Consider the following 23,456-nt stretch of genomic DNA (forward strand, 5'->3'; position numbering starts at 1 on the left):
AGGCCCGCGTACCATAAAAAAACCCAACAACAACAACAAAGTGGGGGAAGTAACAATACTCAGCTTATATGGCAAATGAGTTAGCTCAGAGACCAGTATAAATTAGACATTCAGTAAATACTTCTCCCTCTCTTTCTTCTTAGCATGCCTGGAATTAGAACCCTGGAATTAGAACCCAGGATCTTTCTTTTTTTTAAAAAAAATATTTTGTTGCAGTGTTGTTGTTGTTTTTTAATAAATTTATTGATTTTATTTTTGGCTGCGTTGAGTCTTCGTTGCTGCACGTAGGCTTTCTCTAGTTGCAGTGTGTGGGCTTCTCATTGCGGTGGCTTCTCTTGTTGCAGAGCATGGGCTCTAGGTGCACAGGCTTCAGTAGTTGTGGCTCGCGGGTTCTAGAGAGCAGGCTCAGTAGTTGTGGTGCATGGTCTTAGTTGCTCTGTGGCATGTGGGATCTTCCCGGACCAGGGCGCAAACCCATGTCCCCTACATGGGCAGGCAGATTCTTAACCACTGTGCCACCAGGGAAGCCCAAACCCAGCATCTTTCTTAATCTAATCTTTCTATTACTGCAGCAGAGACCTGAAATACTTTCTAATCCCATAGTCTCATTTGAAAGGAAGGGAAAAACCCTTTCTGCTCCTAAACCACAATTCTTATTACCTTCATTAACTAACTAATATCTATACAAATTATATAACCTTTTATGTGTTATATGTATTTCTATTAATCTATACCTTATGTAATATAAAATTATAGTCTATATTAATTATTTACCAGGCACTGTTCTAAGCACTTTATCAATGTTAATTCATTTCATACTTCCTAGCAGGGAAAGTGGAAATCAGCTGGGACTGAGAAAGTGCAAATCTGGCCAGCCGCTTCTCAGTCTGGAATGACAGACCTGGGTAAAGCCAGCTGCTGGGGAACCAGGAAAACATTCTCCTACAGCAATAGACACTGCAGTTGTAACAGGGCTGCCGATAAGGGATTTCTGAATACAACATTCCACATCTATCTTAATTTTGTAGTTTCCAAGGAAACAGGACTCTGGGTCAATGTTGCAGCCCAGACCTGATGTCAATCCCTTTAAACACAACCCTGCTTTTCTGTGAGGCAATCGAAACACTGCTTCATTTAAATTCCACCCGAACGCCATCCTACTCCAAAGTTCTACAGTAACTTTATCTTTTCCTCTGTTTGGTTCCTTTGCTGTGTGTCCTCCCTCACTGCAATGGGTTGATAAATCTGACTTTGTCAGATTAAAGGCCTGTTCTGGGTCTTAGCTTGATTGGTTTGGGACACAACTTTTAGGCCTCAACTCCGAGGATGCCCATGAGAAACCTGGGTTGCATGTCACCCCAGTCCAGGGCTTCCCAAACTTGAGCTTGTATCAGAATCACCCGGAGAACTTGGTAAAGCACAGATTGCTGGCTCCCACCTCCCAGGGTCTCTGATTCAGTAGGTCCAGGTGGGAACCCTAGAAGTTGCATTTCTAGCAAATTGCCAGGTGATGCTGATACTGTTGATTCCAAGGGACCACACTATGGAAACATTGCCCTAACTAACCTGCATCATTTTCACATAATAGTATTGTAAGGATCAAGTGACAAGTGTATGAAGAACTCAATTCAGGATTTGGGATATAGTAAGTGCTCGATAAACGTAAGCTATTCCTGCAATTATTTGTTGTTGTTATGTGTAGTTTTTAAATTGAAGTCTAGTTAATTTACAATGTGTTAGTTTCAGGTGTACAGCAAAGGTGACTCAGTTATACATATATATACATACATATATTCTTTTTCAGACTCTTTTCTCTTATAGGTTATTACAAAACATTGAGTATAGTTCTCTGTGCTATACAGTAGGTCCTTGTTGGTTATCTATTTATTCCTGCTATTTTTAAATGAACTACTCAGATTCTCAAATAATCCCCTCACCCATCCATTCTTCCTCTGAGAGCTCACAGTCTGGGGGCAGATAGACAACCAATTAATTACAACACAAGGCAGAATGAAATAAGCTCCTTGTGTAGATGTTAAAAGCATAAGTTCAGAGTCATATTGTAAATATGTCATTGTGTGTACATCCCCCCACTGAGTGTATTTATCCTGACCATTTCACCATGTCATTATTAGAAAACCTTCCAAACCAGAAATATTAACTTAAGCTTATGCTGAATTTCTGTTTAACCGTTCTATTGTTGGACGTTTATTTTCTTCCAAATGTTGCTAATATAAATAACTCTCCTATGAAGATCTTTGTATCTAAGCTGTTTGTCAGAATCACAGATGACTTTCAGAAAGAGGCCCAAAGTGAGGAAATAGTTGGGGCAAAGGGCATGAGTTTTTAAAAATCTCCCACTAGCTATCGTCAAATTTCTTTCCATCTTGGAATTGAAAGGTTGCTGGTTAAAGCTTCTAGATGGCAACATCTGTGCTCCTTTCGTAAGAGTTCCATGATTCTAAAGCACCAGGCAAAGATTACGGGGGTCCCAGCAACAGATATATATGGTGAACAGTATGTGTTCACCGTCAGCCTTTGCCTTTCACTGCTTTTTGCTGAGACTAAATGAGTGTGTTGGCCTGGATTCTCCCAGCATCTTCTACCCCTTTCTTCCTTGGTTAGAGGGCAGTCTTGGGCCAGTGTTTGCAGTGACATGAGGGCCTTATTTCAGCTTCCTTTACCCAGTCCCTAATGGTGCATGAATTGTTTTATGGGTTTTCAGTGAAGTGTGAAAGGATGGGAGGGAAACCATTTCCTGGTGACCTTTATTTAACCCAAGGCTTGGCTGAAATTTGAATAAACTGAGACAGGTGATACTAGAGCATGAAATGGCTAAATCTATGGTCAGCCTTCATTTAAAGTAAATTGCTTTTCAAAGGGAGTAGCACCTTCACCACCGTGCCCAAGGACCACCAGCCTTACCTGTGAATAGAGCATCCTTGTGGGCACTTGGCGCCACCTGTTCAGTCCTGCCCTTGCTTCTAAGGACTCATGTCAACCCCATGGGAGAAACCTCCAGATACCCCCAGCCCACATTTGCTCTCTCCACCCCTGAGAGCTGCACCGGGGTCTGAGCTCTTTGCATACCTCGTCTCAATACTCACACCTATGGGCAGTCCATTTCACAGCTGAGAAAACTGAGGTTCGGAGCAGAGTGAGAACTTGCCCGAAGGAGAAAGCAGGAGAGCTGGAGTTGGAAGTCAGGTTGCCTGTGTCCTGAGGCTGGACTGGCTGCCCCATGTCAGTCCTGGAGAGTTGTCTGTGGACCACGTACCTTGCCCAGAGTCTTTTCCCACTGCCCATTGCTTACATCACGTTTAGAGCCCTTGTCCGTGCATCTGTCTTGTTTTATTATTATCATCTCCTAATCTGGATGCCTGACTTGCTATTCTCTGGGTAACCCTACCTCAGCACAGGGCGGGCACGACATGGGTACCCAGAGGTGCTTGGGGATGTCCTTCCTTTTCCTTCCTTCCTCCATCCCTCTATTCCCAGAAGGAATGATTTTGGTCAAGAAAATATATCCAGGAGGGGGAAACGTCTTCATTTCCATTTTTGTAGTTCAACTTTTTGTTTTAATTAATTAATTAATTAATTAATTTGGGACTTCCCTGGTGGTCCAGTGGTTAAGACTCCGTAATTCCACCGCAGGGGGCGCAGGTTTGATCCCTGGTCGGGGAACTAAGGTGCCACATGCCATGCAATGTGGCCAAAAAAAAAAAAAAATTAATTTGAAGTATAATTTATCTACAATGTCATGTTAGTTTCAGGTGTAGAGCAAAGTGACTCAGTTATACATATATATATATTTTCAGATTCTTTTCTCTTATAGGTTACTACAAAATACTGAGTGTAGTTCTCTCAACTTTTTTTTAGAGAGAGACTCAACTTATCTAAATCATCCTTCCCCTAAACCCACTACGATCTTAAAGAAAACAATAACAGGGCTTCCCTGGTGGCGCAGTGGTTGAGAGTCCGCCTGCCGATGCAGGGGACACGGGTTCGTGCCCCGGTCCGGGAAGGTCCCACATGCCGCGGAGCAGCTGAGAGTAGTTCAATGTCTAATATTCATAAATGTTGACTGAACAATTTCAGCTCCCACAGGAGACACCAGGATATCAATGTAGCAAGCACCATTCCCCCCCGCCCTTCTTTTTCCCTTCCTTAGGTATTTACTGTGTGGCCTCCCTGTGCTAGATACCGGTTGGAGACACAGTGGTGAAGTACATGGCCCTGGCTCTCTTGGCCATCCCCGTGGGTCAGGATACAGGCGCTCACGGTCAAGGATGGCCCAATAGGAGGTCTCTGTTCAGCATTTTCTCTTTTTCCAGCTTTATATAGTTATACTTGACAACTAAAATTGTCAGATAGTTGAAGTGTACATCACGATGATTTAATATACATGCCCACTGTGAAAGGATCCCCCCATCTAGTTAATTAACACATCCATCATTATATATATATATATATAAATTTTTTTTGGTGAGAACATTTAAGTTCTACTCTCAGCAAATTTCAATTATATAATACAGTCTTATCAACTATAGTCACAATGCTACACCTTAGATCCTCAGGCCTTATTCACCTTAGAGCTGAAAGTTTGTACCCTTTTAGCAACCTTTCTTTCTTTCTTTTTTTTTTTGCGGTACGCGGGCCTCTCACTGTTGCGGCCTCTCCCGTTGTGGAGCACAGGCTCCGGACGCACAGGCCCAGCGGCCATGGCTCACGGGCCCAGCTGCTCCACGGCATGTGGGATCTTCCCGGACCGGGGCACGAACCTGTGTCCCCTGCATCGGCAGGCGGACTCTCAACCACTGCACCACCAGGGAAGCCCCTAGCAACCTTTCTTTACTTCTCTCACCTCCCGGCCCCTGGCAACCACTTTTCTATTCTCTGTTTCTATGAGTTGGAGTTCTGTTTCTTTTTTTTTTTAATTTTTTTTTTAGGATTCCACATATAAGTGATACCATGCAGTGTCTGTCTTTCTCTCTCTGGCTTAGTTTCACTTAGCATAAAGCCCTCAAGGTCCATCCATGTTGTCACAAATGACGGGATTTCCTTCTTCCACATGGCTGAATAATATTCCATGGTAATATATATACCACATCTTTACCTATTCATCTGATGATAGACACTTGTGTTGTTTCCATATCTTGGCTGTTACGAATAATGCTGCAATGAACAAGGGACTGCAGATATCTCTTTGAAATCTTGTTTACAGTTCCTTTGAATTTATACCCAGAAGTGGAATTGCTGGATCTTATGGTAGCTCTATTTTTAATGTTTTTAGAAACCTCCATACTGTTTTCCATAGTGGCTGCACCTGTTTACATTCCCACCAACAGTACAAAGGGTTCCCTTTCCTCCATATCCTGGCCAATACTTGTTATCTCTTATCTTTTGTTGTTGTTTTTTAAAAATATTTATTTATTTATTTGGCTGCACTGGGTCTTAGTTGCACCATGTGGGATCTAGTTCCCTGACCAGGGGTCGAACGTGGGCCCCCTGCATTGGGACCTCAGAGTCTTAACCATTGGAGTCCCTCTTGTCTTTCGATAATAGCCATTCTGACAGGTGTGAAGTGATACCTCATTGTGGGTTTGATTTGCGTTTCAAATCAAATGATGATGATGTCATGCTGAACACATTTTGGTGTACATTTTGGCCATTTGTATGCCTTCTTTGGAAAAATGTCTACTCAGGGCCTCTGCCCATTTAAAAAAATTATTTTATTGAAGTAACATTGATTTACAATGTTGTGTTAATTTCTGTTGTATGGCAAAGTGATTTAGTTATACACACACACACACACACACACACACACACATATATATATATACATTCTTTTTCATATTCTTTTCCATTATGGTTTATCACAGGATATTGAATATAGTTCTCTATGCTACACAGTAGGACCTTGTTGTTTATCCATTCTATATATAATAGTTTGTATCTGCTAAACTCCCAATCCAACCCTCCCCCATCCCCCTCTCCCCCTTGGCAACCACAAGTCTGTTCTCTATGTCTATGAGTCTACTTCTGTTGTGGATAAGTTCATTTGTGTCATATTTTAGATTCTACATATAAGTGATATCATACTGTATTTGTCTCTCTCTGTCTGACTTACTTCACTTAGTATGATCATCTGTAGGTCCATCCAGGTTGCTGAAAATTCTGCCCAGTTTTTAATCGGATTGTTTTTGGGTTTTTTTTGCTATTGAATTGCATCAGTTCTTTATATATTTTAAATGTAATCCCTTATCAGGTACACGAATTGCAAATATTTCCTTCTGTTCCATAGGTTGCCTTTTCATTTTGTTGTTGGTTTCCTTTGCTGTGCAGAAGCTTTTTATTTTGATGTAGTCCCACTTGTTTATTTTTGCTTTTGTGGCCTTTGTTTTTGGTGTCAAATCCAAAAAATCATTCCCATGACTGACATCAAGGAGCTTACCCACCATGTTTACTTGTAGGCAAGGTATTCTCTCTTTTTTAAAAAAATTTTTATACTAATTATTATTATTATTTTATATTTAGTTATCTTTGGCTGCTTTGGGTCTTTGTTGCTACACGCAGGCTTTGTCTAGTTGTGGCGAGTGGGGGCTGCTCTTCGGTGTGGTGTGCAGCCTTCTCGTTGCCCAGGCTTCTCTTGTTGCAGAGCACAGGCTCTAGGCATGCAGGTTTCAGTCGTTATGGCTCACGGGCTTAGCTGCTCCGCGACATGTGGGATCTTCCTGGACCAGGGATTGAACCCGTGTCCCCTGCATTGGCAGGCGGATTCTTAACCACTGGGCCACCAGGGAAGTCCTGGCAACGTGTTTTCTATAAGACAAATATTACAGAGATCCAGGACCTGAATTTTCTTCTGCTCTCAGAATGAAATGGCAGGAACCATGGCCAATGTGTGATTTATTCTTTGGCAGCCACCCAAGGATCCCCCTGCCCCTCTCCAGCTAGCACCTGCTGGCCCCGTGCATGCTGTGTCCTGTGGAAGGCCGGTGCTGAGTTTAGCTAGGCTCACACTGGCCTCCCATGGAAAACTGCTGTTCTGTGCATTGGGCTGATGTTTTCTATCACTAAAATTGAACCGTGATAGTGCTTTTTCAAATCATAGAAAAATAAAATGAATATTTTTGGTATAAGTTTTTCCGTACCTACTGCCTTTGGTCCACACCATCATTGAGTAGGGATGGTGTCTGAGTTTGCCCCAAATTAAGCTTCATCCACTGATATTTCATAATGTCTCTGCAAAGTCACTTGAACCCTTTTGGGAAGTGCTGGCCTGGAGCATCCCAGCCAGAAGCTGCCCTCGGGGGCTGCAGGCTCGGTGCTGGTTCCCATGCTTCCTGCGTCTTTGGCCCCGTTAGGTCCATACTCTCCCCACCCTCACCCCTGTGCTCCAGGCATGCTGACCTTCTCCCAGGCCTGGGACAAACCTCAGTTCTGCATCTCTGCGGGACCTCTGCTCCCAGCTTCTCTCTGCCTGGGGGATGCCTGATCATATCTTCCATCTCCCACTCCATCATCACTCTTTCTGGAGGTGTCCCCTGTCCCACCCCTGCACACCCCAGACTGGGTCACCGTATAGCTCAGTTCTCATCATGGCTGTATTTTAATATGCATTTATGGGATCATTTGATTCTTGTCTGTCTTCTCCACCAGAATGTGAATCTTCCAAGGGCAGAGAGTGGGAACCGTGTGTGTGTGTGTGTGTGTGTGTGTGTGTGTGTGTGTGTGTGTGTGTGTAAGAGAGAATACATGTATTTGTGTACACATGTGTGTTACCTTACTGTAATTTCCACGGTCTCACTATAGTGTTTGCACATGTCAAGCACTCAGTAAATACGTGTTGAGTGGATGAGTGTGTGGTGCTGTGTATTTCTTTAGAATCCTTCCAGTAATAGTGACTTCATTTTGTCATCAGAGAAACCGAGGCCCAGAGGTGTGACTTGCATTGGGCAAGTTCCTGCAGCCAGAAAGGGGCCAAGCTGGGACTTGAAGTCAGGCCTCTGACTCAGCCCAGTGCCCTTTCTACTACTCTCGGCTGCCAACTTCCCTCGAGGTTTGGCGAGTTAAACACAAGCAAAGCGTTCAGAGGAAATTTACCGCAAGACAGAGTGTTTACTAGAGATGACCTCACCTCTGTGGCAGTGAAAGGGCAGAAAAGAGCTGAAAAGAAAATACCTTTCCAATGAATGAGCTGGGCCGGCCGGGCCCCAGCTGACTCATGAAAAAGGTTTCACTATATAAGGATTTCACTGCTCCCCCCAGCCCCCCGCCCTGGGTGTGCCTTTTGCCCTGAGTCCAGGTCTGGGAGGGGGCAGGTTGTCGGACTCCCAGCTTGAAGCCCCAGCTCTGCCAGCCGTGCTTCCAGGGGCCCTTCCCTCCCCTGCTAGAGTGTGTTTTCTCCTCTGTCTGGAAACTGTCTCTCCAGCCTTGTGTATAAACAGGCTTGTGTTAATAGCACCCACCTAAGTTTCGGCGGGTCTGGCTGCCAACTGCTCCTCGGGAATCTGGCCCCCGGAAAACCTTACTGGTTGGGTCTGGGAGTCTGAGGGTAGGTACCTCCTGGGTCTCCAGTGCTCACGAAACCTCGCTACATTCATCACCAGCCCCTGTTCGTTTGTCCTTTCTTTTGTTTGTCCCCCTCACCCCTCCATGTCTTTGTCCTTGAAGTCACTAAGGGGGCCTGACCTCAGTGGCCAGTGCCACCTGTAGGAATATGGAGATTCATGCCAAGAGCTGTTTTCCAAAGCTCCCCTGCTCCCCACTGGGTCCATGGTCCTGTGTTTCTGCAGAAGGTGAGCAAAGGCTGCTCTTACCACTCCGCTCACACCTTGGTCCTTGCAGACAGCACTCCTGACCCCTGCCTGGGAACCTCCTCACAGGGGACGTACACGGTGCCACTGCCTGATCCCATGCTCCCTCCTCTTCGAAATGACATTTCTGACCACGAGCCATCCATACAGATCAATGCCCCTGCCCTGCCTACTCTCACTGGCCAACCCAACAGACATTCCTGAGCTGTGTGTTGATTCTCGGCAGTGAGGACTGTGACCATCCCCCACCACTTCCGGGCATGCCTGATACTTCTCGTGATCACCTGGGAATTATCACCCACCCATTTTAGAGATGGAGAAGCCGAGGCTCAGAATGGTGAGAAATCTGCCCAAATCTCACCACCGAGAGGGATGGGGACGGCATGGGAGTGGGCCTCTCACATCCCACCCTCCTGTGTTCATCAACTGGGCATGACGCCGTCCTCTGACCTGCCTGCTGCAGAGGCACACATCCAGGATCAGACAGAGAGCAGCCTGCAAGGAGAGCCTTAGGCATACAGGAGGGAGATCCCAGGAATTCCGGCACCTGCCAGCAACTGACGGAAATAGTTGGGGGGTGACATCACACATCGGCAGCATATTGATTGCCATGATAGGCAGGTGTTTGTGTTCTGTCAGAAGTGGATAATGATTAAGCCAAAGGCTGAGGGTTAGAAAGGGGAAGGAAGTGTGGATCTTGACCCCAGGCCACAAGCTCTCAGAGGTGGGGGAGAGGACAGGTGGGAGCTGGAGCAGTGAACCAGCCAGCCCCCCACTCAGCCAGTGTCCGCCACCCTGCTCCCCTGGGCCAGGAACAGGCTGTGTCACTGGAGTCAGGTAAACAGAGCTGGGTTCCATCCCACTGCTGCCATTTCCTGGCTGTGGGCCTCGGGCAAGTCCCTTCCTCTGCCTGAGTCTTGTATTCTCATCTGAAAATGAGACTGTCAACCCCCTACTTCAGAAGGGGGTTGGGAAGATCACATGAGATAGGCCAGGTAAAGGGCTCTGCATGGAGTGGATACTTGATAAATGTAGATTTCCTATCTCTTTCCACCACATGGAACACCAGCGCTAGATGAACCCTAGGTTTGAACCCCACCTCTATCACTTCCTGGCTGTTCAGCCTGGAGAAAGTAATTTCCCCTCCCTGAACTCCACTCCGTCTGCAGGCATGGGGATGATGAGGGCTACACAGTGGGGTTTGGAGCAAGGGTCCAGTATCATAATGATAGCTGACGTTAATCACGCTCTTAGCGAAGTGCCAGGGGTCTGGATTGGGGTCTGAGGTTCTGCACTTCCAACAAGCTCTGGGTGTCACTGATGCTGCTGACCCAGGGACCACACTTTGAGTAGTGAGGTGACAGATGAAAGTCAGTGGGATCATGGGACTGGGGAGAGGCAGTGGGTGAAGCGCGGGCACCTGCTGGGAGACTTTTTAGTGGGCTGTTGCCTCCAGGACGCCACTGTTTTGAGAACAACTCAAGATGATCTGGTAATTAACTAAATATATTATTGCTGGGAGGTGGGGAATCAGTTCTTGGCCCCTGGGTGCCCTAGTGCAGGGAGGAGACTGACAAGTACCTGTTATAACCCAAACCGTAAGAACTCTGGTTGCCCAAGCACGGGCCCCCAGGGGTTCCGGGACGGAACCCTCATCCGGGCTAGGGGTCAGGCAGGCTGACTGCAGGTGAGGGCCCTCAAGCTGGGTGTCCAAGATGGGGAGGACTCAGCCAGGTGGAGGAGGGGGAGGACAGTGTCCGGGGGAGCAGAGTGCCCAGACTTGGGGGGCAGGGAGAGCTGGGGTCACAGCTCTGTCATTGACACTCTGTGTCACTGTCATGCTGTGTGACCTCATCAAGGGACGTCCCCTCTCTGGGCCTCAGCTTCCTCTTGTCAGATGGAGGTGATGCTTCCTATCTCTAGCTCTCTGGGGAGGGAGAAGGTAAGAAGAGGCAGTATTGGGCCATGTCTGGCTTCCAGCAGCTGGTCAACCACTGTGACATCCTTTACCTGGTAACACAGAAATACACCGTCTGAGCATAGGGGTCCTGATCTCCCAGGGGCCTCCTTGGGTGGGGAGTCCCTGCCCTTTTGTGCTCCACACAGCTACCCCCATCCCAACAACCAGGCTCTCAGGCGAGGATGGGGAGAGTGCCAGTGTCCCAGGGAGACTGGTTTTGTCAGAGCCTCAGACCTTAAACCCCTCATCACTGCCTGGCAAGAAACCAGAGACCTGGTTGAGATAACGGGGCTGTTATCGTGGTAAACAGACCCCTCCTGGGATAAAGAGGGGAGAATAGAACAGCCTCTGTTTGTCCTCCCCTGGCATGTCACCCAGTAGCATCCGACCTCCCAGATGGCTTGACTCAGCTGCAGTGACCCAGGGCTGACCCGACTTCAGAGCTGCCTCTCCGTGCCCACCCTCCTCCAGCCCACTTCTCACCCCCATCCCAACTGGCTTGTCTATGTGTTTCCTTCTGCCTCTCAAGTTACCTATTTCCTCAGAAGCACAGCACAGTGTGGTAGAAAAGGGCTTGGGAATTGGCATTGGATCTGGGCTGGAATCTCTGGGATCCAGTTCTTTGGGTGGGTTGCTTACGCCTAAGGTGACCAAATGTCCCAGTTTGCCTGGGACTGAGGGGCTCCTGAGACATGGGACTTTCAGTTGTAAAACAGGGAGGGTTCCAGGAAAATTGGAGTTGGTCAGTCTTTTTACCTCTCTAAGCCTCAGTTTGCTCAATTTGCTTGTAAAACGAGGATAATTGTCTCCGTTGGGATTAAACGGGATAATGCGAGGAAGAAGGTAGCACATGGCGAGTTGTCAATGATGGCTTCAGTTACTTCTCTGCCTGGAGGAAATCGCAGGGCTTCGACCTTGAATTTCTCACCTCCCTTATTCCCATGACCTTTTCAAATTGACACAGAAGCAGATCTGGGGTAGGGTCTGCATTTAAGAAATCATTAAACCTGTATGTAGTGGTTCTGTTCAAGATGCCTTTTGATGGCCAAGGCTAAAGCAATGCACGGAGGCGGCTTAGTAAAGAAGTAAAGGGAGACAGACTGGAAACCAGCATGCCAGGCCCACTTTGAATCTGCGATTAACTTGTTGTGTGACCTTTCACAAATCACTTTGCCTCTCTGGGCCTCAGTTTTCCTATCTACAAAATGGAGGGTTGGACTGCTTGGTCTCTAAATGCAGCCACCAGCTCTAACGCTCTAGGATCCTGTGGCACAGATGCTCATTACCCTGCACACTGTAATGGAGGAGGTATTGAGGATGGGGCAGTTAGGTTGGTGCCTGTAAAAGGCTGAGGAGGAAGTGAAACGGTACTCCTTCCCGGGTGGGACCTAAACCCAGCTGCATTTCAGATTGGCACTTGAACCCGTAATCCCTGACATAGGAGGGGACTCAAACCCACTGTCTTTTCATTGAAACCACTCACTTGGTGCCAAGACTTACTGAAGCTCAGGTTCTTTTGTCTCAGCGCAGAAAAAATTCAGTGTGAGGTAAAGCGATAGGTAAAGAGTAAGTTTATTACTTATCTCACAGGATGCTTGTGAGAGATTCAAGCGGGCAGGCAAGGGAGCTCAGCCCCCAGAACAAAGAGGGATACATTTTTACAATCAAAGGAAAAGTGGAGGGTTTCCCTAGTGGCGCGGTGGTTAAGAATCCGCCTGCCAACGCAGGGGACACGGGTTCGAGCCCTGGTCCGGGAAGATCCCACATGCCACGGAGCAGCTAAGCCCGTGTGCCACAACTACTGAGCCCATGTGCCACAACTACTGAAGCCCACGTGCCTAGAGCCCGTGCTCCGCAACAAGAGAAAACACCACAATGAGAAGCCCGCACACCGCAAGGAAGACCCTACACAGCCAAAAATAAATAAGTTTATTTAGAAAAAAAAAAGTGGAGAGGGGAGAAGATATGTTCTAACCGGGACTGTCATGATGCCATGTAAATCACATGTATATTAGCAGAAGGGTGGTGACATATACTAAAATATGGTAATTCATCTCAGGTTTTGGTATAATGTCCCCTTTCACCTAGATTTTTCCCCTTTCACCTATTATTTCTGTCTAGGCTACATGCAGAAATGCTACTCTTCAAGGACCATTAACTTCCTGACTTCATGTAACAAGATTCACACCCCATATCTATTGTCTTGTGTTTTAACTATCAGGGTTTGCGGCTTGAGTGTGCCTGGTGCTTGGATGCACCTGGTCTTCCTTCAAGATACAGTAGATTGTTGCTAGGTTTCCGTAATTTTTCCTTGAGTGGTCATTAGCTTACAGCAGTCTCCCAGACTCCCTCAAAATTCCATCTCTGTCTTTAATTCCCTAGTGAGACTCCTAAACTAACTATTTAATTATCCTACTCTATCCCTATCGTTAGGAACCAAGATTTTGGCACCTTCTTAAGCACCAACTAAAATTTGGAAAATAGTGCAGTGGCAAGTGACTAAAACATCTTATAGATAGAGCAGTCGGTTGATGTCTGCAAAGCAGGCTGGGCAAGGTCTCATAACGCCAGGCCACTGGATATTTGTTTACTCCCTCCTCCGTTTAACTGTTCATTTATTTCTTCCTTCCTTCCTCCCTTTGTTCACTCATTCTTTCACTGAGTGATTCACATAGTGATTTTTTTAACACCTTTATTGGAGTATAATTGCTTTACAATGGTGTGTTAGTTTCTGCTTTATAGCAAAGTGAATCAGTTATACGTATACATATGTCCCCATATCTCTTCCCTCTTGTGTCTCCCTCCACATAGTGATTGATAGCCTGGATTCTGAAGCTGATTTACCTGGGTTCAAGTCACAGCTCTGTTAATTATTATGTGACCTCAGCAAGTTACTGGACTTCTCCGTGCCTCTGTCTCCTCATCTGTAAAATGGACACAACAGAAGTACCCACCTCGTGGGGTGGTTTTCATGTTAAATTCCTTAAACTAGCACCTAGCATTGACAAAGTGCAACATACATGTTTGCTATTACTGTTTATTCTTTCACCATTTACTAAGAGATAATTCTGAGGCAGGCATTGGGCTGGGCAACCACCAAGGATTCAGATCTGGAGGACAATCCCCAACCTTGAGGAGGTCACAAAGAGATAAACCGGCAATTATGAAGTCATGTGGTTAGTGTTGCCGTGTTGTGTAGGTTAGCACAGGGCACTATGGGAACAAAGAGGAGAGGCACCCAGCCTGGGTGGGACGGGCTCAAGAGCCGGTGTGTGCCCAGGAAGTCTTCCTGGCATAGATGTCACCTGATCTGTGTCTTCAGATACAGGTACATATTAGCCAGGAGGTGAAGAGGGTAGGGTGATGGGAACCCCTGGCAGAGGAAACGGCTTGTGCAAAGGCTTGGAGGGGAGAGTATGGATGTTTAGGGAACAGATGTGGTTTGCTGTGGCTTGCTGGGGTGTGGGTAGGTGGTCGAAGAAGCCAGAAGAGCAGCAAAGCCTTAACTACGCTGAAAATTCCAGGACTGCTAAAAAGTTAATATTTTATCAGCTAGGCCAGTGTCCCCAAATTTTAGGATCATGTTCCAAATAAACACACACACAAAAATCTCCATTATATGGAGATTTATTTATGAATAAATTATATACATGTACTGCCACACAAATATATCATGTACATTATAAGACACACAAAAATACAAGCATTTAATTGGATTGTTTGTTTTTTTGCTATTGAATTGTATGAGTTCTTTACATATTTTGGATATCAGCCTCTTATCAGATATATGATGTGCAGATATTTTCTCCCATTTGGTAGATTGCCTTTTCATTTTGTGGATGGTTTCATTTGCTAAGCGAAAGCTTTTTAGTTTGACGTAGCCCCACTTGTCTATTTTTGCTTTTGTGGCCTTTGCTCTTGGTGCCAAATCATCACCAAGACCAACGTCAAAAAAGCTTACTGCCTATACTTTCTTCTAGGGGTTTTATGGCTTTAGGTCTTACGTTCAATTCTTTCTTTTTGTCTTGTGAGTAATTGTTTAGTATAATTGAATGATTATAATATTTTGGAAAGAATTGCCAGCAAAGATCACTTTTTAAGGTACCTAATTAAAAAAAAATCTAAGGCAACCATGAAAATCATGTACTAAAACACATAAAGTTAAAACCAGAACTTCAAATCATTCATCCTACGTTTGGGTCTTTAATATACTTTGAGTTAATTTTTGTGTAAGACAGTGGCCCTGTTTCTTTCTTTTGCGTGTGGCTGTCCAGATTCCTCAACAGAAATAAAAAGAATACATATAAATAGAAATCCTGGTACTTTCTCTCCCTCGCACCAATGGCTGCTCTTGTGTATCTCCTGAAATGCATCTCCCTTACCCCACTTTGAAGCTCACTACTGTATCCTAAGGGATGCATCAAAAGATGGCACAAGGAAGAGAGTGGATTTTTACATATAAAAGGCCATTTTGACATTGATAATACATGCTGGAATCCCTGAAGTCATTAAAATGAAGATAAATTTGTATATTACTAACATTGAAACGTGCTAATATATTAAGCTAATATATTGCAGGGTGACAATTGCAGGGTGCAGGATCTTTAGTGCTAAAACTGGGACTGTCCCGAGCAAACCGGGTTACCCTCGGAGCATGTCTAGAACAATCCTATCTTGTAAAGAATATAAATGAACGTTCAGAAAAGAGTTGGAAGGCTGTTCATCCAAAGTATTAACAGTGGGTGGTAGTGGTGGGTTGATGGGAAATTACAATTAGCCTTTACTTCTTTTTATTAAGTAATGTATTTTGGTTTTTGCTTACCTGTATTAGATATTTTCTGTGAATTATTATATTTATAATATAAAATATTATATTTTCTGTGAATTATTATGTGAATTTTAAAATGTGAAACACATGAAAGTTAAGACTGCTTTAGCAAGCAAGGCATAGCACAGAGGGAGGTAGAATAAGGCAGAAGGCCTGGGGCAAGTTAGAGACAGAGAATAAGGTGAGAAGTGAGAAGGGGCTTGGACTTGGCAGTGGTGATGAGGAAGGGAAGAAAAGAGGGTTCAAGTGATTAATGAGAGAAAAAGACTCAGTAGGACTCTGTGACTACTAAACTGTGGGGACTGAAAGAAAGGCAGGAGTCTCGACTACCTGCAGGTTTCTGAGTGGTGCCATTGACTAAGATGGATAATTCAGGAGAACTAGGAGTTTTAAGATGAAGGGATAAAGATGGGAGCTCTAGGGGGCTGGTATTACACTGTTGGCTTGATTCTGGACATACTGATGTGTCTATGGGACACCCAGGAGGAAGTGTAAGAGTGGAATTTGTCACAGGAGCTCAGGGAGCTAGCTATTTACTGGCCAGTTTCTTGACTCGAGTCACTCTTACCAGCACCCTCCCTTTGAAAAGTCATCCAGACCTTCAACAACATGCTCTACCGGCCTAGAAGTCCCTTCTGACTCATGACCTGGTTTGAAAGGAGTTAGGTTTTAAGACACACTGCAGTAATCCACTGGTATCACTTGTAAGCGGCCAAAGATAACTCATTTGCATTATGTGGAAAGTTTCTCGTCTCTATCTTTTAGCCAAAAAACCCCCAAAAACAAAACAAAAAAAAACAAACAAAACTTGTGTACCCCTTTATCTTCTTTTTTCCCCTCCAGCATCAGTGCAGTGATTGCATCTCTTTTAAATGTATTGAGACTTACTGTATGGCCCAGTATTTGGTGTATCTTGGTGTGCCCTTGAAGATAATGTGTACTCCGCTGTTGGGTGGAGTGCTGTACAAATGTCCATTAGGTCAAGCTGGTTGACAGCGTTGCTCAAATCTTCTATATCCTTGCTGACTTTCTGTCTACTTGTTCTATCAGTGATGAGGGTGTTGAAATTTCCAGCTCTCGTTGTGGATTTTTCTTTCTCCTTTCAGTTTTTGTTTCATGTATTTGCGAACCTCTGTTATCAGGTACATATATATTTAGGAGTAATATATCCTCTTGATTCATTGATCAATTTCTCATTCATTAATATCTCTCTTAATCTCTGGTAAAATCCCTTGTACTGAAGGCCAACTTTGTCTGAGTTTAGACAATTTACATTTAATGTAATTATCGATATAGTTGAGTTTAAACCTACTGTCCTGCTGTGTGCTTTCTATTTGTCCCATCTCTTCTTTGTTCCTTTGTTTCCCCTTGCTTGGCTTCTTTTGGATTATATATATTTTTATAATCTCATTTTATTTTCACTCTTTCTTTTCTTTTCTTTTTTTTTTTTTTTGGCTGCGCAGCTTGTGGGATCTCAGTTCCCTGATGCAAATACTGGGCCATACAGTAAGTCTCAATACATTTAAAAGAGATGCATCTCTTTTAAATGTATTGAGACTTACTGTATGGCCCAGTATTTGGTGTATCTTGGTGTGCCCTTGAAGATAATGTGTACTCCGCTGTTGGGTGGAGTGCTGTACAAATGTCCATTAGGTCAAGCTGGTTGACAGCGTTGCTCAAATCTTCTATATCCTTGCTGACTTTCTGTCTACTTGTTCTATCAGTGATGAGGGTGTTGAAATTTCCAGCTCTCGTTGTGGATTTTTCTTTCTCCTTTCAGTTTTTGTTTCATGTATTTGCGAACCTCTGTTATCAGGTACATATATATTTAGGAGTAATATATCCTCTTGATTCATTGATCAATTTCTCATTCATTAATATCTCTCTTAATCTCTGGTAAAATCCCTTGTACTGAAGGCCAACTTATCTCTTTTAAATGTATTTTCGAACCTCTGTTATCAGGTACATATATATTTAGGAGTAATATATCCTCTTGATTCATTGATCAATTTCTCATTCATTAATATCTCTCTTAATCTCTGGTAAAATCCCTTGTACTGAAGGCCAACTTTGTCTGAGTTTAGACAATTTACATTTAATGTAATTATCGATATAGTTGAGTTTAAACCTACTGTCCTGCTGTGTGCTTTCTATTTGTCCCATCTCTTCTTTGTTCCTTTGTTTCCCCTTGCTTGGCTTCTTTTGGATTATATATATTTTTATAATCTCATTTTATTTTCACTCTTTCTTTTCTTTTCTTTTTTTTTTTTTTGGCTGCGCAGCTTGTGGGATCTCAGTTCCCTGACCAGGGATTGAACCTGGGCCATGGCAGTGAAAGCCCAGAATCCTAACCACTAGGCCACCAGGGAAAACCCTATTTTCTATTTTAGTGCTTGCTTTAGGGTTAATTATATGCATCTTTAACGTATCACATAATATTTGCATACTTTACATATTTATTAGTCAGGGTTCAACCAGAGAAACAGAACCACTGGGAATGATACATAATACGGGATTTATTATAGGAATTTGACCTTATGCAATTATATGGAGCTGGCTAAACAGTCTCTAAAATGCTATTTTCTTTGTGTCTGGTCCTGGTATATTACTGGCAGTGAAGGGAAAGAAATTTGGGAAGGGGAGATGGATTCAAAGTGGGGGAAGAGTGGGGGAGAACAGGAACAAACCAGCACCCACATGTCATCTCTCATTCCTTCCAAGATGCCATCTTCAGTGATGTGACTGACCTAGACGAGAAACTGGGGCTTCTCATCATGAAGCTGAAACACCTGGGCCAGGGATCAGAGAAACAGCTGGATGATCCAGCAGGGGCCGGAGGGGCTGTGGGCTCAGCTGCTGCCTCGTGATGACAAGGTGACCCAGCCCTTAAGTGACAGTGTATGCGAGCTGCACCTGGTGTCCCTATGCCAACTTTTTGAGTAACAAAACAAAACAAAACAAAAAGCAAGTGGCTACTGCTTTACTGTACCTTGCAGATGTTGTATAAAATGTCTCTAGTGACCTATGCTAACTTGGAACTATACAGGGAAAGATATTCTGGGAAATATAGTTCCAGCTTAGCTGAGTTGGCACAATATAAATCCACTTTAACAGAGAGTGTAAGAAACTTTATAACAGTATATTTCCATTGCCCATTCTGTCCTTTGTGTGTTAGTGTTACCACACGTTTCGCTTTTACATATATTGTAAACAGTAATACAGTAATACAAAACAGTAATATTACTCTTGCTTATCTTTTAAAGAAATCAGCAAATGAGGGAAGAAAGGACCTTCCTATTTTCTCACATGTTTATCATCTCTGGTGCTCTTTATTCCTTTGTTTAGTTCAAATTTCCATCCAGTATAATTTCCTGTCCCCCAAAGAACTTCCTTTACTATTTCTTGTAGTGCAGGTCTGCTGGTGATAAATTCTCTCAGCTTTTGTTCTTCTCTTCTGAAGAAGTTTTTATTTCTCTTTCATTGTTTAAAGGGTATCGTTGCTGGCCATAGAATTTTAGGTTGACAGTTTTTTGTTTTTCCTTTCAGTGCTTTAGAGAGGTTCCATTGTCTCCTGCTTGCATAGTTTCTGATGAGAATTCTTTTAATCATTTTTTCTCTGTATGTGACATGTCTTTCTTCTCTGTTTACTTTTAAGGTTGTCTTATCACTGGTTTTTAGCAATTTGATTATGATGTATCTTGGCGTGGGGGTTTTATGTTTATCCTGATTGGGTTTTGTGGAGATTCTTGAATCTGTGGGTTTATAGTTTTTCTCAAATTTAGAAAATTTCCAGCCATTATTTCTTCAAATATATTTTATGTTTCTTCCTTCCTTCCTTCCTTCCTTCCTTCCTTCCTTCCTTCCTTCCTTCCTTCCTTCCTTCCTTTCTTTCTTTCTTACCTTCTTTCTTCCTCTCTCTCTCTCCTCTCCTTCTTGGACTTCAACTACACATCTGTTAGACCATTTGATGTATCACAGATGTCTAAGCTCTGTTCATTTTTTCCCATCTTTTTTTGTCCCTGTGCTTCAGTTTAGGTACATTATACTGCTATATTGACCTTTTGGGTCAATTATCTTTTCTTCTGCAGTGTCTAATCTGCAGTAAATCTCATTCAATACGTTTTTCATTTTAGATAGTACATTTTTCATCTCTAGATGTTCTACTTGATTCTTTTTTATATCTTCCATTTCTCTACTCATTATGATTATATTTTTCTTTAAATACTTGTAGTTATAATAACACTTTAACATCTTTGTGTCTAGTTCCATCATCTCTGTCATTCCTGGGTCCATTTTTATTGATTGACTTCTCTTCTGGTTATGGGTCACAGTTTCCTGCTTTTGGGCATATCTAGCGGTTTCTGACTGGATGCTGGACATTATGGATGTTATATAGTTGAGTGTCTCAATTTTGTTGTCTTAAAGAATGTTGGGCTTTGTTGTAACATGCAGCTTGGTTTCTTGCACACCATCTTTATCCCTTTGAAGCCTGTTTTCAGACTTTGCTATGTCTGGTCTGGACTAGCCTTCACTCTAGGGATAGTTCAGCCTACGGCTAAGACATGACTTCTACAAAGTTTCCACTGAATGTTTGAGGTTTTTACGGAGTTTTCACTACTCTGGCTGGTTGCAACTCAAACGTCTCCTGACTTGTGTGAGTTCTGGGAATTGTTCTGCTTGCAGCTTTAATTTTTTAGTTTTGCCCTGTCTCAGGGAATTTTACCCTCGTACTCAGCAACAACTCCAGAAGGTCCCATGCAGATATATGGAGCTCATTTTCTGCACAATTTCCTCCTTTCTGGAACTTTGCCATACAACTCTAGCTGTGTCCCTGGACACCAATCTCCAGATGCTCAGTTCAGCAAGATTACTATATTCTGCTTGGGATCCCTCTCCTTGGACCATGGTCTGGAATGTGACTCCAGGCAGAAAACCAGGACAGTCAGCACTCCCACCCCACCCCCGACCCCTTCATTTGTTTCTCTTCTCTTAGTGATCACATCCTGTCATGCTTGTTTTTCGTTGTATTTTGAAATACAGTTGTTTCAAGTATTTTGTCCAGTTTTCTAGTTGTTTAGGGTAGGGTGGGAAGGTAAGTCTAATCCTTGTTATTGCATCGCAAGCAGAAGCAGAAGTCAGGAACCGATATAAAGAAAATCTCTCTAATGGCTCAGTTTATTTTTTTGTCTTTGTTTTTATTTCTTTTTTGTGGTACGCGGGCCTCTCACTGTTGTGGCCTCTCCCGCCGCGGAGCACAGGCTCCGGACGCACAGGCTCAGCGGCCATGGCTCACGGGCCCAGCCGCTCCGCGGCATGTGGGATCTTCCCGGACCGGGGCATGAGCCCATGTCCCCTGTATTGGCAGGCGGACTCTCAACCACTGTGCCACCGGGGAAGCCCTCTGATGGCTCAGTTTAAATGTTACCCCTCTCTCATGAAGCCTTTCTTAATTTGTGTCTCTTCTGTGTTTATTGCCATCACTCTGCCTTGACTTATAATTACCTACATATGTGACTGTCTCAGTGGATTATGAGGGCCTCAAAGGTGGGCACAGAGTCTTTGTGTCTTAGTAACTTCTCTGACCCTAGCATGTGATGGGCCCTTGGGAAGCGAGGCAGGATTACCTTGTGTAGCTTGACAGTGAACTGAAGTGACCCCGATGAGGCAATGGGCATCCCAGTCTGAAACCCAGGAAGGCCGGCTCCCTCCCCTGTGTGATCACCACTAGGTGTACTCCATCAGGGCGCACAATTCTTCCTTATTAGGCAGGGGATTGAGGGATTGGTGAAAAGAATCCAAGCCTGCCCAGACTTGCCAAACACATCATCCTGACCTTAGAGCTCACAAAGCCTCAGATCTTGACACAACAGAGGGGCTTGACCACAGGTGCTCTGACAGAGTGACGATTCCCCAGAGTGAGGCTAGGCCAGTCCCCAAGGGGCAGGTCCCTGGGCTCAGTGTCCAGGACCTTAGGGGGCTGCTGTTCTTACCCACATTCCCTGGGAGTGGAGCAAGGATGGGAAGTGGAGATGTCTGTGTCCCAGCCCTGGTTCTGTGACCGTGATCAGCTGACTCAGTTCCCCCATCTGCATGATGAAGCCTCGGACAGGAGGAACTTTTCCTGCTCTAAAGAGCTGGGTTTTGGCAGCTGATGGGTTGATTGTCCCGGAAGTCTCTGGTTCCCCGAGGTGGTGATTCTAGGCTTTTAATAATTGATGATTATGGGACACTGGCTTTCTGTGGCTCTGTGATTAGAACAATTTGTAGCTCTCGAACAATCCATGTTGCTGTGACTCTACCCTTCTGTGGTGTCGATTCTATGACACTCTGTCGTGCAGCTCTGCAGCCCTGGAGCGTCCACGGCATTGACCTTCATCAGCAGCCACGGCCTTGGTGTGCTAGGACCCAGCTGTCTGTCTGTTCGAGGACTTAAACCTGCTCCTCGTTCATTGTTCCCAGAGTCAATAACTCCGAGTGATTCACTTAGAGGAGCCAGAGAGAAACAGAGGTGCAGGGAATGCCAGCCCGGCTGCGCTTGGATCGAAAGGGCTGAATTGTCTGCCTGCCTGAGAGAGGCTTTGTGGTTGGCTGTCTGGTGAGGGCCTGGCAGGGCCGGGCAACCCCACACCATGCCCATACCAGAGAGAGGTCTGCCCTCCCAGCCCATTATCCGGCATTCGGCTTCCCCAACGGTGAGCCTGTGTCCCAGCAGGAGGGGTGAGAAGGAGGGCAGGTGGGGGCCCACTGCTGATTCCTGGGGCTACCTGAGCCTGGCCTTGTGCCTGTCTGGCCAACCCTGGGTGAGACCCCTGCTTCTCTGCCTGGTTTCCAGCCTGACCCCATCTGGGAGCCTCCGTGCAGCTCACAGAAGTCCTCCGGGCCTGATTATCTGACTGAGGCCTCTGAGTACATCCCATGGAATGTCTGTTTCCATTTCATTTCCCTTTAAACGGGGATCTGGTTGCTGCTCCCCAACTTGTTGGCCTGTGGATTAGAGGCAAACCCTTGGCAGTCCTATAATCTCATCCCTGACCTGTGGCTGCCTTAAGGTCAGTTTCTAATACACAGGGACAGACCGGAGGAGAAGGGACGAGGGATTTGAAGTGACCCCCACTCTGCCACCTGTTCCTGGGTGACACCTCATGTCCCCTCTCTGTGCTGCAGCCTCTTTTTTTTTTTTTAAGTTTTCTCCCAGGAGCTGTCGAGGACAGCAGAGCACATCCTCTCCCAGTGAGAGCAGAAAGAATCTGCTCTTTATTTTATGTTTTTAAATATTTATTTATTTATTTGGCTGTGCCGGGTCTTAGTTGCGGCATGTGGGATCTTCTTGTAGCATGTGGGATCTAGTTCCCTGACCAGGGATCGAACCGAGGCCCCCTGCTTTGCGAGCGCGGAGTCTTAACCACTAGACCACCAGGGAAGTCCCGCTGCAGCCTCTTTAACCTGTAACATGGAAGCGTGGTGCCGCCCTCATGGTGGCCGTGGTTCTCACCACGTGAGCGTGTGTGTGCCAAGTGCTCTGGGGACTGAGGGTTGGTTACTGTTGTGCAAACAACAGGGTTGGTTCTCCAGGAGCCCGTGTGAGCCCGCTTCCGGCACCACACACGCCACACAGGAGTCTCCGGCCTCCACGGAGAACGTTTGGCGGGTCCTGCCTCTCCTGGAGGGGGTCAGACATGCACGTGAACACAGGAAAGGTTGATATCCAGGAGATCACTGCCACTGCTGAGCTGGTCCCCTGGCCTAGGCCACCCCCCGGCGATTCAGCGCTCCCAGGAGAATGCTGTCACCACACCGCATGTGGCGCCGGTCACGTGGAAGAGGAGGAAGCCACGTTCTCCTCTGCGCA

This window comes from Neophocaena asiaeorientalis, unplaced genomic scaffold (assembly GCF_003031525.2).
Source record: "Neophocaena asiaeorientalis asiaeorientalis breed wild unplaced genomic scaffold, Neophocaena_asiaeorientalis_V1.1 scaffold275, whole genome shotgun sequence".
In the NCBI taxonomy this organism is placed as follows: domain Eukaryota; kingdom Metazoa; phylum Chordata; class Mammalia; order Artiodactyla; family Phocoenidae; genus Neophocaena; species Neophocaena asiaeorientalis.